Consider the following 18,811-nt stretch of genomic DNA (forward strand, 5'->3'; position numbering starts at 1 on the left):
AATTTAAAGCCCTGAGGAGCGGGTCTGAGAACAGTCTTGGCCCTGCTGTCCCGAGCAAGAAGCGAGCATCCAGGCCTCACCTACATTTGCCTCTGAATTTCGTGCTTTCCCAGAAGGTCTAAGGGGTGGACTTCAGCCCCCAGGCTGTCACATGACCCACTATGGTCACATGATTCACGGACACCGGGGACAGTGGTTAGTGTCTTTTCACCTCTCTGAGCACAGGTTGGAGTGGCCGTGGTTTCCCAGGGCAACCTGGCGGGTAGGAGCAGTCGCCGCTGCCCTGGTGGAGGCTCCGTGGCCTTCTCCTCTGTGCTCCTGGGAGTAGTGCAGTGACAACAAGGTCACCAGAGCCAAAGCAGGAGTGACAGGTGTGGTGGGCCCACCCATGGCTTCCTGGGAAGTGCAGGTTAGCTCCCCTAAACCTTGTATTTCCTCACTTCTCATCTCTCCCTAACCTTCTCCTCTAATGTCCTTTCAGCTTTCTGCCTTACAAGGGGAAGCCTGGGGAAAAAAAGTAACTTATTGGATGATTTCCAATTTGCACTTTCCACGTGTAAAGCCCAGTGTGGGCTTTGTGAGAGAAACGCAAACCTGTGAGAAAGAACTCTGTTGTTAGGATAAGGGACTGTGATCCACCATCTAGTGGACAAGAAATTGAAAATACACAAGCAGGTTTTCCTTTTCCCTTGTCTAGAAAAACAAGTGTCCCAGAAGCGCACAGCCTAGGCCTAGGCTCCAGCCTTCGGCAGTGAGTAACCAAAAGCTATGACTGGAGCCCAGACTAGGTCTTTACCTCCTGGATGTGCTTCCTGGTCCTTCTGCTGCAGCTCGCTAAGGGTTCATAATACTCCCAGTCGTGGGTTTCCGTGAAGAATTCTTGGGAGAGGATCTTCCATCCGCAGGTGTCCAGGTCGTGGCCCAAGTAGACCTGAAGTCGACGATGTTAGGTAGTTAGATAGAAATGAGCACTGGGCAGGGGGAGAGGAAGGGGGAAGGAACAATCCAGTAAATAACAGTATGTATGCATTCAGGATAAGGGACTCCAGAAATTTTCGCTTTCTCTAAATGAGGGCCAGCAAAAGAAGCCACTTAAAATCAAAATGCTGCAGCTGCATATAAGAGAAGGACCCGGTGTAACTTGAATCAATGCTCATTGTAACGTAATTAACATTACAGTCTGAGCCCCCTCCCATTGGTTTGTCTATGTGCTTCATGGGTAAAAACCTGCCCAAAAGGGGATGGGCATGCCAGAGCACAAGGAACCTGAGCTGTCAATCAACCAGAGCAAAAGGAACTTGAGTCGTCAATCAGCTTGTTAACTCAAAGAACCTGAGCCATTAATCAATCAATCACACACACACACACACACACACACACACACACACAAATGCCCCTAAGACAGGATATAAGACAGAAAAACAAAGGAGCAGCGCCATTTTTCCTCTCTTGGATTGGCCAGCTCCCAATTCTTGGGAAAGTACTATTTTTTACTACCTTTTCATTTTACTAATAAAAATCTGACATATCACACTTTCTTTCTCTCGTTAAAAATTCTTTCTTTGAGGGATGACTAAGAAACGAGGTAATTCTTATTTCCCTTTTCCCAGTAACAGTAACAGTGGCGATCTCCTGCTCAGTCACCTCCGGGACGCCCCCAAACAGCACTGTCCACATGCCCAAGATCTCCTCGGGGAATATCAGCAAGCACGGCTCCAGCTGCGAGTTCACAGGGCTTGGCTGCTGGTGCACTGAGCGCAGATCCTGGAAGAAGCGCCCGGACCAGCTTCACGCCCTGGCGGAGACTCCAGCTCCACAGCGGGCGTCCGCTGCTCCGTGACTGTGAGTCCCGGGTATGCCGGATCCGCCTCATCCTCCCTCAACATTTCTAGCACCTCAATCTAGGTGACCACTCTGCAGGCGCTCACTATCCACACTGAGGACACCTGGGCCTCCATAGGCGCCAAGGGGGCTGCCACAGAGGCACATCTCTACCTGCAGATGTGCTCAGGATCGGGCTGGACTTGGCCCACACTGGGATCCAGAGAGGGCTTCCCACCTCTTTTCCAGACAAACTTCAGGGCAGCAGGTCCCCTCGAAGGCTGCACATGCTCCATGGAAAGCCACCCTCGGTCCAGGACGGGAGCTTCTGGGGCCCAGGGCTTCTGCCCTGGGTCACTGAGGCAGTGGCCCCAGGCCAACCCCTGCCTGCTGGGCTGCACAGCCTGCAGGTCCTGTTGGACATGGGTGTGCCAGGCTTGGCGCCCCATCCCGCACCCACCTGACCGCTGGTGCCGCTCCTCTGCCTCTGGGCCATCCGGTTTTAGCAGGTTATGGCAAACTTGCCCTCAATCTCATTCCAGGAGATGATGAAGATGAACTTGTGCTTCTTCCGCTTGTAGAACACATGCAGCCTCCAGGCCACCCAGTCCAACTGGAGTCTCTCCTTGAGCGCCAAAAACATGGTGGCTCCAGGGCCAGGCCCCGGGGAAAGGGTCACCAGCCCTGCCCGCCAACGGACTCAGCAGCTGGCTGTGCCGTGCCCAACAGCACCACCTCCCCCCACCGCTTACCCTCGCCAGGCGCCTTCGGCCATCCTAAAACGCTGAGGGGCTCTCCCTGCTTGCTCGCCCGCCTCTCTGCCTTCCGACCGCCCCGCTTCTTTGTGGCGCAGCTCGCGGGAAAGAGAACACGCCCCCAGGAGCATGTAGTTCACACGGTCACGTGCAAGGGGTATCTGTTTACAAGCCCCGAGCTGCCGCAGCGCCTGGCGCGAGCCCTAGCCACCCCCTGGGGCGAGGCCGCGGTGCTGCACCTGCGGGGCTCCGGAGGTGAGGCGCGGTTCCGTGGGGCCAGGCATGTGGTCGGGAACCGTGTGTGTGTCTCCACCGCTAGTACCAAGGCCGATCTCCCCGCCCCCCCTCCTCCTCTTCCCGGCAGCCAGGAGCTGGCTTGACGGAGGGTCGCGTCTCCTAAACTTTGTGCCTCAGTATTGTCACAATGTCGCCAGTCGGCTGCTGACATAGGCTCCACTAGGACGTAAACACGGACACGTGCCGCACTCCGGTGCCGCGGTAGCGGCGGCAGCGCGCACAGCCGCCCGCGCCCGTTGGCCCCGCCCCCAGCACCCCCGCCCCGCCCCGCCCACTGGCAGCTGAGAGCCCCTCCCTTCTTCCTTCCGCGGAGCCGCCTGCGGGCTGGAGCCGCCGGTTGGCCGGCGGTGAGAGTGGCAGGTGCGCCCTGCGGTAGAGGTGGCCTCCGAACCCAGGAAAAGAGGAACAAAGACGGAGGGACTGAGAAGTTTTGAACTCCATTTATTCAAAGGGACCCTCAAGTGTAAGTTTTCCTCCATTCACCCGGGGGGATAACTTCTAAATTCAGAAAGTACTCCGTATCATATGAACTATGTGCTTTATTTTATTGAGACCCCCTAGGCTGTTGAATTCTCTCCTAACATCCTTATGATACAATTTTTAAGATATGAAAGGAAGGTGTCTGAAGACAACTCAGTAGAACTCCGAAACAAAATAAAATTAAGTGAAAGTTAAAAAAAAAAGAAACAAACAAACAAATAGAGGAAGGAAGGGAGGAAGGAAGAAAGGAAGAAAGAAAATACAGACACCCCAAGCCCTACTACCTCACAGCACCTCTATGGTTTCCCACTACCTCTCCTTTTCCTCCATTCTACAGTGGCATCTTACAATTATTTTCTTGGATTTTTATTTTATTTTTGCCATTGCTTCCTCTAAAAAAATAAGAACTTAATACACACTGGAGTTTTAGAGGACAGCATTTAGGATACTGAAAGGAAAATTGACAGCAGTTGAAATCAGTGTTGGCAGACGTAGTTAAGGACCTTATCATGTCTGTCCTGAACTTTTCATTCAGCAAGTGTTTACTGAGATACAAATATGTACATGCCAGGAACTGTGCCGTATGATAAAGATGTGAAAAATAATGGAGCTTTTTTAAACCTACTATTTACTGAACACTTAAGTTGCGAGGAGCTGTACACACATTACTTCACTTAACCCTTACAATCTACAAGAGAGTTCAATGAAATTTATAAACTTTTTCCAATATGTGCTAAATGGGCTAGGACAGTCATAATCCCTGCCCCAGTAAAGTGTTTGGTCTTAGTGGAGCAGATAGATAAGTGATCTGACAATTGCAATTCTGTATGACAACAGCTACTGTAGGAGAGGTACATGTGGCTGAAAGACATTGGAGGCCACCTCAACCCCTGGGAGGACGGAGAAAGCTTCCTAGAGGAAACAAAGGCTAAATTTGACCTAAAGCACCTAAAGGATGAGGCAGCAAAGGTTGATGAAGAGAAACCGGCCACTTTCAGTGAGAAAAACCCAAAGTTGCACAATGTCTCTGTTATCCCCCCATATTACAGACAGATAAAGTGAAGCACAGAAATTAAGTAACTTGCTCAAAGACATGGTGGCTGAACCAGAATTCAAAGTTTGTTTTCACTTCCTTGCTTATCCAACTTCCATTCTCTCATCCTCCCAGTGGTCTTTTGTCAATACTCTGAACTCTTGAACAACAGGGGTTGAACTGTGAAGGTCTATATATACACAGATTTTTCCCCAGTAAATACATGGTGAGCAGATTCCTAACATCAACTGTCACAATGCAAAACCCAGGGCCTGCACCCAATTTCTGGATGTATTTAATTTGAACAGACCCAGATACCATTGGCTAAAATGGAGGGTGAGTGCCCGTGAGAAAGGACTCTTTAATGACATAAGAATAATTATAAACATTCTACCTACCCTTCTACAAAGGGCCTTATGAGAAAAGTGTACCAAACACTTATTGGACTTAAATGATGCCCAGATAAATAAAAAGTTCTTCAGGAGGCCAAGGCTGTTGTGCAAGTTTCCTGGAATCTCAGGCCATGTGAACCAGCAGATCTGATGGTAGCTAGAAATAGCTGTGCTGATTAAAGAGAAAAAAAAAATATTGGCCTGGTTCACATGTGGGTTAAGGTGGCAAACTGATGGCAGCCATAAGTGAACAGTTGTCACACTACAGCTGCACTCAGAGCTCGCCCTAAAGGAACGCATCCCTAAAGGGACATCCTCCCAGTGGGAAGAACTCCAAACAGAACAATTCATACATTACATTATATGGAGGCAGAAGTGGCCTGAGCTATGGATATGCATAGACTACTGGGAAGTAGCAAATGACTTTTTGTCAGGGGCTTTGGTAAAGCAAGAAAAAAAAAAAAGAAAACAGAGACAAGGAAATCTGGGGCAAGAGGCAAGTGGATGGATCTCTGGGGGCAGATATATAGCATGCAGACCATTGTCTCGTGTTAGTGCCCACCAAAGAGCACTCTCTGAATAGAAGACTCTCAGCAATCAACTGGACAGCTTAGTTTGCTCTGTGAGTGTGAACTATACTCCATCCTTAACCTTTAGCGGTCCCCTGTTTGGACGATTGGTGCATGAACAGATATGACACCATGGCTGGGAAGAGCCGTGGGTACAGCAGACTGGGATCCCTCTCCCTAATGCAGATCTAGACCCTGCTCCTTTCTGAGTGCCCAGCTTGTCAACAGTAGAGCCTGGTCCTGAGTCTGTGATATATTATCCTTCAAGGAGACCAGCCAGCCATTTGCTGTCAGATTAACTTTATTGGATCCCTTCCACTCTAGAGATGGCAACAGTTCATCCCTGCTAGAATTTAAACCTACAATGGTAATGCATTTTAATTCTCTGCCAGCAAAGCCTCCACCAGCACCATGAATTTGGGGCTTACAAAATGCCTTACTTATTGGCACAACATCCTCTACAACACTGTGTTTGAGGGATTAATTTATGACAAAAGTTGTGAAACCAGGGGTGCATGAGCACAGATTCCACTGGGATTACCATCTGTCTCATCACCTAGAAGGAGTTGATCTGATATAGTGGTTGGATGAGCTGTTGATGGCTCAGCTCAAGTTTCAGGTTGGGGAAAGTGTGTGCTATGTGTGCTGTATCGATGGCTGACATATGGTGCTGTCCTGTCAGGAACCAAGAGGTGAGAGTACAAATGGCCCCATTTACCATTACTCCTAGTGATTCAATTTCAAAGTTTATGCTTCCTGTGTCTGAAGCTTTAGGCTCTACTGGATTGGAGATCTTGGTTTCCAAGAAGGAAAACACTTCCACCAGAGGACAACATAAGCATTCCACAGGAACTGACTATCATCTAGCCACTTTGGGCTCCTGATTCCAGTGATTGGCCTTCTCATTCCTGGATCATCAGACAAAAGAGAATTAATATGTTAATATATTTTCAAGATTAACTTGCCCTTAGTAACTTGAAGAACCTGGGTCACTGCTGTATAGTGGAGGCAGGAAGGAATAGTCACAAACTTCACTGATGCATCACCTGGTGTTTTGTGACAAGTGATAATGGTATCTTGGCATTTACAGCAACTATGTCCTCATGGAGGTAAAGCAAATCAAACCTAGATGAAGAAGGTCTGGCTCACTCTACCAGGCAGGCAACCTTAGATCAGCTGAGACACTGGTCAAAGATGAGAGAAATTTAGAATTAGTGGTGGGGAGGAGAGATGCTGACTCTCAGCAAGGCTTTGGGAGCAGCTGTAGCCACCAGGATATTCCACAAACCCTCTTATAGAGATTGCAGCTGGCCAGCACCTGGAAGGAGACTCAGGGGCAGATTAGAGTTAAGGGAGAGAAAAGGTGGGTCTGAGGAGTCCTAAGGCTCTAGTGCACCAGCACCCACTCTGAGCATCACTTAGCACCCTCCTGGCCCCGTGTCCTACTGCAGGCACCTGTCCTACTACCAGTTCTTGGAGACTTTGACCAGCTTCCTGCAGGTGCAACTGGGGAGTCCCTTACTCTGGCTAAGGCGTGAGCCTCTCCTTTCCTTTCCTGGAAGCTTTCTGACAAGAAATGCAGGATGCGGAATGTGCAGCCTACAAGTGCTTATGTGATAGTCAAAGTCCAAGGGCCACTAAATCCATGGCAGGTGGAAGCCTGTGGGAAAAGCCTTCTCTTCATTTCCTGGCTTTCATGAGGCCTCCCAGAAAGCCTGTGGACTCCAGCACAGGTCGACCATGGTCATTGTGATAACATATCCATACTTCAGCATTTCCTTCTTCCCTGTTTTCACCGCCTTGTTCATTATTCCTACTCTATGGGTCACATTCCCAGATAAATTCCCTTTGAGGAGGCCTTTTTGGGAGGAATTCATGTCAAGACAGTAGTCTTATTAACTAAGTTGAAGTAATGAATTCAAATAATTCAGATCTTAATATACAATTTTGCTGCCTTATTCATATGTACAGGATTTAGGAAAAATGATGGTTTTGTAAATTAAAATAATTGTTTCAACTTAGCCAAACTTTATTCAATTTCCATTTGAAAGTTAGTAGTTGCAGGAGTAAGTTGTTATATCAATAAAATGTTCATTTTACTGTATGTAATGTGCACACATACACTTTGAGATTTATACACTGTGAATAAGAGGGAATTCTTATGCTTCGAAGTAGTATGAAATTGTCCAACACTCTTTCTATATTGTTGAATAATTAATACCGTTACATTCTCAAGGTAAATAAATATGAAAAGAAGGGAAATGATCTTCAGTAACAAGGTAAATGGAATTTGTGGCATTATTTCTGTTGATATTTGTAATGTCAATTTACATTTCCACCATCAGAGGTCATGAAAGAAAAATGGTGAAAAGAAAATTTGAGCTTTGTTGAAAAAGCTGAAGTTTGAAATCTGAACTGTAACATTCTTAGTTTTTTTTGGTTTTTTTGTTTGTTTGTTTGTTTGTTTTTTACAAAGGAAGAGCCACAGTCTACTTAATTTTATATGTAAAGGAAGAAAAATAATTTTTAATAATAAACTTAACTGATAGATTACAAAAACATGAGGTTCTTATTTGACTTTGGTTCTTTCAAATTTTAGTTTAAGAATAAAATTGTAAATGCAAAATGGTGACTGATTGTCTTGGGAATATATAATATTTATTTCAGCTGGGTTTGTGGGTCTGTAATTGATGGAAATTATCCCACTTATTAAAAAAGAAAGGAAATAAATACAATTAATACTTAGAAATATTTAGGAATACACTTCTTTGTGAAAATAATATCCACTTCATAAAGCATAATAAAGTGTGTCTCAAAGTTTTCATTTGAGAAACTGACAATGCAAAGTGTATCAAATATCTTATTGATAATAAATTTTAATATAAGTGTCTAGTATTGATATATATTTTGTTATTGGTAGCATGTGTTGATTTAAAACCTTTCTTGCTCTAAGTAAATGATTAGAAATTAAAAAATAACAGTGAGTTAAAATCATTATTTGAGTTTAAAAAAAGCACAGAAGTCATCACTTGTCATGACACTTTTTGGGAGATAGTAATAATTTTAAAAACCTTCTTATAAAATGAAAATAATATGTTTGCATTATCATAGTTTCATATGTTTTCAAAAACTCTGTGACACATTAAATAAGGAAGTCACAAGAAGACAACTGCTGTGTGAATTTACTTGTATGAGGTATCTGGAGTAGACAGAGTCATAGAGACAGAAAGGAAAATGGTGGGTCTGTGCATTATTTACTGGGTATTGGATTTCAGTTTTGCAAGATTTGAAAAGAGTTCTGAAGATTCTACAACAATGTACTTGTTCTTAACATTGCTAATCTGTACACCTAAAATGGTTAAGATAGTGAATTTTATGTTATGAGTATTTTACCACTATTTTTTTAAATGGGAGATAAAAAATACTGTGCATATAAATTGACATCAGACAATCAAAATCCTGGTAGGGGGAAATTGTATTTGACTTACACAAGAAATTTAGATTAAAATGTGACACCATCTACCCAAGATTCCTCATTGATCCAACAAGTGTAACAAAAGAATCCACACCATATTGTCATGAGGAATAAATTAATTAAAACATTTAAAACTGCTCATCGGTGACTGTACATCACAATGCTCAATGCCCGTTAGCTCTCGTGTTGTTGTTGTGAAACACTTCCTCGTATGCTGCGCCTAGTACCCAGATTTAATACCTATTATTATCATCATTATTAGTTGTTCTATTTTCCAATCTAGTGTATAAAAAGACACTTTTCGTATGTATCTTGGAAGCCCAGGGACGTCACAACCATCAAAAAGCCTTAAAAGTAATAAAAACAGAAGTCTTTATCTCAAAGAAGAATTCATTTTTGTGGGCTATTTGTTTAAACAGCCAAAACTTAGTCTTCACTAATGTCCGTACAGGTGTCCCTCCCCTTGCTTGTCCTCTTTTATTGAATCAGTTCTATCTTATTGGGTTTAAATAAAGTTCTGGCAGCACCCATACTGCTTACATGTGCAGCCTGCTTCTGTCTGAAGTTGTTCTCCGTGTTACAGGCAATGACCGTGGGGGTGCAGTGGATGAGGAGGCCGATTAGCATCTGGGACTTCAGAAATTTTCACCACAGATTTCACTTTAATTCATGCTCCTTTCTTGATAAGAGTCACTATTCTAAAGTCATTCTTTGTTGTTGTTGTTGTTGTTGTTGTTGTTTTAATTTTACTTTTAGATTTTTTTGTTTCTCTCACTTGTTTATTTCTTTAGTAAATTTAAGGTCCATCAATTTTAACATAAAAACAGATTCTGCTACTTCTGTGAATACTGATGTGTTCTGTTATTTGAGAAATATTTTATCTTGGTTTGTTTTAGGTTATAAAATCAATTTCAAGAGGAAAAATATAAATTAATATTTGATATGAATTGGGAGAAAACTTTATTTTCTTGAAGTCCTTCTTTGAAGACTCCATTATCCAGAAAGTCAAAGCACACATGGCATTTTCTACTCTCCACATAAATCTCACTGATGGGAAACAAGATTTCTTTGAAAGAAGAAGACAGTATAAAGAGACTGTTTCTACAATTCCACCAAAACTTTCACCAATGCTTCCCAAAAACTTCCAAAAGTAATTTCAGCTCCCTCCCCTCCCTTGTTTGCCCTCTGCAGGATGTTTTAATGAGCAGTGAGCTGGTTCTCATGGTGAAAGACAAAGGAAGAAAAATCCTGAATAGCCTGCCATCTGCATTGTTCCACATTCGATAATTAGGGACATTAAGAGTAGCGTTAGTACTGTAACACCACTGCCTTATGGAAGGAATCCATTTACATTTGGGAAAACTACAAAAGGGACAAAAGAACATCCAATTCAACTTTATTTCATGCTCATATCCCCAAGCCTTCAGTGCCTTCTTATGCTGTAAGTTGGAAATGCCAGCTCTTCTTTGTTTCTTTTTCTAGTAGAGAATTCATTTTTTCAGTATTTATGTATTTACTTACATGCTTACTTACTTGTTGAATACCTGCTCTTTCTCTTTCTCTTACTAGATCATAAATTCTTTCAGGGTGGGTGTTGTGTTATCAGTTTTCTGTGTAAGACCCATGTTTTGCACTAGTCAGTGTTACATAGCTAGTTGTTGAAACCATTGGCTTTAATGTTTCAGTTACACTTTATTATCTCATGGTTTAAGTTATAAGTTAAAACATTTCTTAAATGATTGTTCTATGCATGGGGTAATGGTGTCCCACTCCCCCACTAACCTACCACTATGTATTGGGGAGAGAGTCCTTTGGCCTGAGCCTGGGAAGCCACATTATTTCTAGGTGGGAAGAATCACAATCACAATCTAAATGCGGTGATGATCCATTATGACTTTCTCTAACTTCAGAGAGAGCCATGAAAACCAAATGTCTAGGGGGAGCACAGTGAGACATGTGGGAACTGTAGCATCATTTCCATCAGCTCAGCAGCTACTCAGAGTCAACCCACATTTCTCCGCCATCCCAGGGTCTAGTAAATGGATGGATGAGTATCTTCTCATTATGGATAAATATCGCACCAAAGGGAAATTGTTCTCATTTTATGTCTTAATTCTCAAAGGTTCAGAATAAATTAATAATATTGACTAATTGCTTACTATTTCACAATAGGGTTCCTTCTCTAGAATCAGAAAGACCATTGGTGATGACCTATGTGATAAGGTACCTGTCCCAATATCTTTGAGAAGTCTGAAGAAGATTTGCAATTTTCACCACATTTTTTTTTATAAATTAAATTAACAAGGTAAAGAAACTGTCTTCAGGAGTTTAATTTCCTACCTCTTATAAAAAATAAACACATTTAGGCTGTTCACCCACTCTGAAAAGCTATTTTTTAAACATAAGTAAACATTCAGGATTAATGCTCCCCTCCCCGTGTCCCCACTGGGAAGAAAGGAGATAATGATTTATTTTGCTTAAAAAAAGAGAATAAAACCCATGAGATTATGACCGCCATATTTCAAGGTTGTTTCCGATCTCTTGATACTATTATAAAAGAGATATATTTGAGTTAATTTTAATTGAAATTGAGTCTTTTATCTAAAAATATGTAACATGGAGACTGCAAGAAATAAAGAAGTAAAGTCATATATTAACAAAAATGTACATTTAGTGTAAATCTAAGAAGAAACCTTAGGCTTATAAGGGGGACTTTCATGGCAGACTCAGCTATGACTTTAAGCGTGGCGGTAGACCCTATATAGAGCTTGGAAACGCCACCATCACAAATATACTTTGAACCCAAACATCAAGGAATATGGCAATTGAATGGCCAGAGATGTCTGTCATCCTGGAGGAGAAATTTGGATGGTCTGAGAACTCCCAGTCCTGTGCAGCAGAGCCACAGGTAAGTGAATCACAAGACTGGGGAGGCAGGGCTGGCAGGGTCAGCAGGCAATTGAATGGAAAGCAACTTGGGGGAAGGCTACTGAAAAGGTAGCATCTGACATTAAAAGAGAATTATATATTTTTGGCTCAGATCAGCAGTCTTTTTTTTTTTTTTTTTTTTTTTTTGGTAGAATCTTTTTTTATTCAGGAAAAATACACAAAAAAACAAAAAAGTTATCCAACCACACAAAGGAAGGGTATGAGAAGAGGGAGGTGTCCATCCAGCCCTGGCCTCTGACCATGTGGTTTGGGCAGCAAAAAGGGGTGTGGGGTAATGGTCCCAAAAATAAAAATGGTGTATGTGGGGGGGAAGGAGAGGGGTGCAAAATCAGTGGGGAGCAGTAGGGGAAGGGACAGATGAAGTCAGTACTGGGAACACCACAGGAGGGAGCCATTTTATAACATTTCTCGTTGATCATACCACCGTGGGCACCTTCTTTGCCCATCAGCAGGACTAGCGTCTTGGCAGTCACGGTGACCATGATGTTGAAGGTGAGTGCGCCACCTGTGATCTTGGTACAAAGATCCATGGGAAATTCCCCATCCTGCAGCAGTGAGTCCCGGATCACAGAACATTTCTGGCCCCCAAGCCTTAGCCCACTCATGAAAAATCTTGACCAGTCTTTGCCAATCAGGACACCAACCTCAGGTGGTGTGATGCTAGCAAAGGTTTTCCTGGGGTGGCGGCCCAGATGTGGGGCGAGTCCTTAGAGCCCACCATGGCCGCATCCTGACAGGTCCCGTCCACGAGCAGGTTGTGGATGTAGGTGTTCCCCGGCGCTGCTGCTGGGGCCGCAGGCGGGGCTCGGGAGGCCTCGGGCTGGCGGGCGGGGGGAGGCGGATAGCTCGGGGCACGGGCTGCCCACTGGACGGCGGCTCTGCGAACTGTCCCAACGGTCTTCTAAGGTCTGGATCATATAACCAGAATATACTGCAAAACTGGAGTTTACATTTTGAGTTCTGGCAACTCTTCAAGAACAAAAGGCTATTTTATTTTTGGTTTCTTTTCTATTTTGAAAAGCTCTCTAGTCTTTAAAGATTGAAACCTCTGGGTTATATATATATATACATATAATCCCCAAAAAACAGTCTGCAGTCTCAGGTGCACACTTTGGTCAGCGGTGGACACAGGAGGGGGTTGGGGGTTTCTCAAGGCCTGGAGGGCATCTGCATGGACTTTACTGGGGTCAGGTGGACCAGAAACACTAGGGAGTAGCTGGATAAGAGCTGGGCAGGTTCCAGGAGGTCATTTCTGGGAGAAAGAATGGGCGCCCTTCGTGGTCTTTTGATGGCCCAGCCCTGCCACCGGTCCTCTCTGGTCCATGGAAGGACAAGAAAGGAGGGGGAGAGGCTGATGTTTGGTAAGTGAGAAAGTTCCTGAAGACCGAGGCAGGTTTTGTCAGCTCAGGCCTCGGCTGCCCCATCCGGTGGTGATTGTGTCACTGGAGGGGCAGCCCAGAGCCACAAAACTGTCTTCCCCGCAGAGCCCTGAGGAGGGCTGATGTTCCCCTGCCTTCGGTGAGGGCCTAGTGGCTGGGCTTGATTACAAAGTTGCTGCAGATTGGATAATCTCTGGTTCCTTTGTGTGAATGTGCCCGACCCTCCTAATCGGGAAAAGCACGGTGCACTTCAAAAGATACTGACGGTGTTCACACCAGTATAAGAAATCTGTTGCTATTAAATGGAAACAAAAGGAACAGGCAAACTGTAGCAGAAGAAGCCTTTCCAAATACAGTTATTAGAAAGGAAGAAGGAAAGGAGGAGGGGAAGGAGGGCGGGACGAGGGCTTCTTCCTGACCTGAGCAGAAGCCCCGCTGCTGGCTCACCCACATCTCCCGGGTCCGGGTCTCCGCCTCAGGCTCTACTTCTGTGAGGCCGTGCAGTCATTGTCCTGCTGAGTTTCTTCTTAAAAGTTTTCCCACTTGACACCTTAAAATAAATGACAAATTTAATGATGAGATGGAATTTACTGTGAGTCAGTGAAGCCTTGTGGCTGCCACTGGTCAGCCCGCTGGGCTCCCCGCATGGCCCCAGGGAAGAGGGAGACACGGGCTTGTGCCCTATGTGTGTGTGATGTGTGTCTGCATGTTCATGTTTGTGTGTGGGGTGTATGTGGTGTGTGTGTGTATGTGGTGTGTGTGTTTATGTAGGGTGTGTATGTGGTGTGTGCCATGTGTGTGTTTGTGTAGCACCCAGGGGCCTGAGTCTGCAGGGTGACCCTTGCAGAAGTGAAGGGCCAAGTCCCTGCTTCCTCTGGAGGAGCACAGGCCAAACACATGCCCCCACATGTGGAGACCCCAGGGACAGCGTCTTGGACCCCCATGGGTCAGGTGGCCTTTGGCCTGTGTTACTTGAGGATTGGGCACAGACAGACCCGGGGTGGCACCTGATGTTTGGATCCCAGCTTTGGTACCCAGGACACCTCCCTATGAGGGAGCTCCCATCATTTCCAGGCTCCTGGGAAGAAGGGGCCACCCCCAAGTGAAGGCCTGTGGGACAGTCATGAGGATCCTCAGAGAGGCTGAGCCAAAGATTCCAGCCCAGTTCATGTGGATCGGGGTAAAGGGGGTCTGCCTGGGTTGTCCTGGAGGGAAAGGAGGCCATAGGGCCGCCCCCTGCAGCTTCATCTGCTCTGCCCCATCAGTCCTGCCCCTCAGTGCATCACCCCCCCTTTCCTGGGCATTCTGGCCAGCCTCTAGTCCCAACCCCGTGGGCTCCAGCTCACGGAGCGCCCTCCCGTGCCCCAGGAGGGAGGCGGCTCCTCACTCCCGCCCTGCAGTCGGGAGACCACTGGGAGAGGTGACCCTATTTACCCAGAGTCACAGAGCTGGCAGCTGGTGGAGGCTGCATTCCCAACATCAGGGTTTTAACTCTTCTATTTCCTCTGTGATCACAGAGTCTAGTATTTACATGTACATGTGTTTGTGAGTTTCAGTTTCCACATTTTTACATCTAAAATAATTATTAAATACAGTGTAAACCCAACATGATTATAATTTTAAAAGGGGATATACAAATTATTGTATATAAAATAGATAAGCAACCAGGATTTACTGTGCATCATGGGGAATTAAACCCGATATCTTGTAATAAAGTATAATGGAGTATAATCTGCAAAAACACCAATTCATTATGCTGTACACCTGAAACTAACACAATATTGTAAATAGCTATACTTCAATAAAAATAGAATACAAAGAATACATATTACCTTGTTAATTAAGATATTAGGAAAGTTTCAAATGGGACAGCAGAAGCTAAAGTGCTTTAAAACAAAGGTGCTGTGGCAGTGGAGAGGTGGGGGCTGTATTCATTGCTCCTCTTAGTATTTTATTGTATTTACATGATTCTTTCATTGGAGGAAATGGGATTAATGAAAAGCCACAGGTCTTTGGTCTGGTGACACAGAGGGTGGCTGGTGACTGGAGACTGAGGTAACCTCCAGCCCTAGGAAAGTGAGCACCTTGGGTGGAGATGTCTGAGGGGGGCCCTCCTGGAAGGGGAGGCTGGGTGGCAAATGGGATGGTTTCCATTTTTCTGTGTCCATCATTTCAGAACGTGGGGGCAATGAAGACAGTGCCCTGATCCATGGACAGCCACAGTGCCCCTAGGGAAAGTTATTTGACAGGTGCTAAAAATGGAACACTGTATTCAGGAGGAACTCTCCAAGGGGTGACATGGCTGGGGGAACCAGGCCCAAGTCCAACTTCGGCCTAGGCCAGAGGGGGTTACAGCCCAGGAACAGGGTAGGGTCATGGATGAAGACTCACTGAGAGGAAACATCCATGGTCTGGGCTCTGGCTGGCCCTTAAGGGGTTCCTGCTGCAGGCAGGCCAGATGGTCAGATTTCTTTGGGTGGTCATATCCCAGCCCTGGCTAAGCTAACTCAGCAGGGGACTTTCCTGGGTGACATGGGCCCAGCAGGATGATTCTGAAGGTCAGATGATGGAGGTCGAGTCTGGAGGAGCCACGGTTTGGTCAGGGAAGGGTCGTGTGCCTCGTGGAGGATTTGTTTGTCCAGGGGGAAGTGCTCTCAGACTCAGACCCTGGAAGCAGGTGCTTCACACACTGCATGTATCCAGAGATGTCCAGAGGCTGTGAGTTAGAGTCTGCACTGGTGGGGGCTTTGTAAGTGGATAAGAAATCAAACTAAGTTTAGAGGCCTGGAAATTCAAGGCTCAGAGAGGGCAAGTAACTCTTCCAAGGCTTCACAGTGAATGTGTATTGCTTCTTTATACTGAAGACAAGTCTCCCATCCTCATCTCCCCTGTGAGGCGTTCCCACTACTGCTGCCCCGAAAGTCCTAGCCCAACACACTCAAAGGACTCCCCACGGTCAGCAGGTCAAAGAGCAGAACTCTTTATGTTTGCCAAGGACCTTGTTAATTTGAACAATACAGAAAACTACAAAAACGGAAAACAAGTTTCCCATAAATAGGCATGTCACTATTAGTAATATTTGTGTTGTTCCTTATGTTTAACTGCCGGAACGTGAGCTTGTATATATTCGCCATCATTATGCGTACATTATGATATGCTCACTGAGGTCATTGTAGGGTTTTAACATGAAAAATAAGATAAATAATTTAGAAGAAATCAATCATTTAATTTAAATGTAAATTACATCACATTGTGAAATTGTTGCAAATTCCCTCTCTGTTGCAATGTGTAAATTGTTTATATTTTATAGAGTAGCAAATTTCTTAAAAATTCAAAACAGCAAATACTTTTTGAACACCTGCATACACACTAGGTATATGCTATGTATGATTTATACATAATAGAATGTCTATGTGTCAATATTCATGTATATAACTGCATAGACCTAAGTGTAGATTTCTCACACTGTTCCTTGGGCTTACTTCCTACATGTAACCAGTGTTGAAGTTTGGTGCAAATCCTATTCGGTTTGTTTTGTTGTTGTTGTTGTTGTTTTTAAGTAGAGCTGAAATTATAATCCTGGTCAATGTGCTCCAAATTCCGTGTTCTTTCTATGAAATGAGATAATGCACATAAAATAGAAGGAATGCCTGGTATGTAGCAAGACTCAGCATTAGCTGTCATCCTGTTTCATTTCTATCAATATTGTTAAATGGAATTAGCTGCTTAGTCAGTGAATACTTGGTGCACACGTTGTTCTCAGCACCACAGTAAGTACAGAAGGTATCTGAGAGGGTTTCAGTGACAAAGGCTATGCAATGTCATTTTCATTTTAATATATGCCTACAGTTAAGCATAGCATAGAGGCCATTGTAATATATCAGGTTATAAAGTAGATCCCAAAGGCCACATTGATCTTAAAGTTTACAGATTGCCTTCATTCTCCAAATATTACCATTGCCCCTCCCTTGATATTGATAAAGACAGGTTGTAGGAGTGTGGCAATTTCTGTGTGGGTCTTTGCTGCAGTGTGTGTAACCAGCAGCACACAGATACACCTGGCTTTGTGGCCCACCTTTCCAGAAATATATGATTTCAAATCTGGCTGCTCTCCTGTTCAGATCAACCTCTATACCAGCCCACTTGGGATGAGGAACTGTCTCCTGAGGTGGCTCAGATAGCTCTGATTGCTAGAAAGTTCCATGTGGTGGCCTTTAAATTTAATTTGGCCCGAGTAAAATCTCACTAATTTGAGCTTTCAGACAGAGATGGCACACTTGATCTTTGTTTACACAGACCTGACGCCAGCAAATTTTCAGGATTCTCATCCAATAAAGGTCATTCAGGTTAATGTTACTAGCTTCCTCCACAGAGGGCTCAGTACACGGAAGTTTCTTTAATCATGTGCTTCTAGATGCAGAGATGGGCTCTTAGGTGTAAGGGTTGTAATTCTGTGACACTGTGTTGTGAAAGGTGCACTTCTTATGAACTTTAATAAAAGCATGAGTTAATTTAATTAATAAAACTCATAAATGAGTGAATGACTAAGGTCACATTCCTAGAACTCCTGAAAACTGCTCAGAATTTCCGAATGCCTGAAGCTCTGGGACAGTCACCTGCCCCCACCCCTTGCATCAGGAACTGTGCTTTGTGTGGGTGGCCTTCCCTGCTGTGTTCTGGAAATAATGCAAAATGTTGTTTAAGTATTCTGGAATTTAGCTTTTTGATTTAGACAGCCTGGCCTTGTTCCAGATAAGATGGCCTGGATATGCAAGGGGTTACAGTTTAATTTACAAAGGAGATGTTCAAAGCACAGGAATGCGGACATGCAGACCTAAAAGATGCCAGTGATCTGGGCACAGGTCCCTGTGCTGTGTTTGGGAGAATCAAGGGATCCACATTATTTGTTGAAGTGTTCTGAGTTGGTTTCCCATGTTTTGTTTGTAGTGACATTGAGGGGGCTGTGTTTGGATCCTGGCTTTGTTTTGTAACCTCAACTTTATGGTTTTTGACTCATCAATGTTTGTTCTTGCAGTGGATTTATTTTGACAGTAGCCCTGTGCCCGGGGTACAGGCTCATCCTGTGTTGGCAGTACTTGCCCCAGCCATTGCCATGTGTACACTCAGGGTTTCCATTCCTGAACTCTCCCCAGCCCAAGCATATTTGACCTGCTTTGAAAAGGTGTGCATATATACATTTTTAACATTCTTCAGTATCCCGATTAAGAAGGAGGACTTTTATTTCTACTAGGTAGAATGTTCTTTTTTCTTCATATTTTTTTCTTTTGCAGTGGTCCTGCGTGCCTGCACAACGTGAGTGTGTCCTGCCACGCTGCTTCACGCAACCCCACGCCCCACTGTACCACCGGTAGAGTGCTCCTTAGTTCGTGCTCTGTGATTTTACATCTGTTTTTAATATTGATGTCAGGTGGATCCAGAGGTCCTGGTGATTGTCTGTGTTTATCTCATGACCTTATTGTTGCAGAAAGAATGGCCCCTGTCCCTGACAAGCCAAATAACACAGAGACAAGGTCTTAGAGTTTAGAAGAAAAGAGGAAGCTTTATTAATTTGCCAGGCAAAGCAGACCCACAGCAGGCTAGTGCCTTCAAAACTAAGAAGCCATCTTGGGGATGGAGCAGGGTGATTAGCCATAGCTTAAA

The 18,811-nt window shown here is 44.6% G+C and overlaps 1 pseudogene; it reads right to left on the reverse strand.

The window, feature by feature from the left end:
• The window catches only part of LOC141576650 (large ribosomal subunit protein uL16-like), a 28,237-nt pseudogene extending 25,309 nt beyond the window's left edge, over positions 1-2,928 (reverse strand).
• Between the last annotated feature and the right edge of the window lie 15,883 nt (positions 2,929-18,811).

This window comes from Camelus bactrianus, unplaced genomic scaffold (genome assembly GCF_048773025.1).
Source record: "Camelus bactrianus isolate YW-2024 breed Bactrian camel unplaced genomic scaffold, ASM4877302v1 HiC_scaffold_154, whole genome shotgun sequence".
Classification (NCBI taxonomy): Eukaryota; Metazoa; Chordata; class Mammalia; order Artiodactyla; family Camelidae; genus Camelus; species Camelus bactrianus.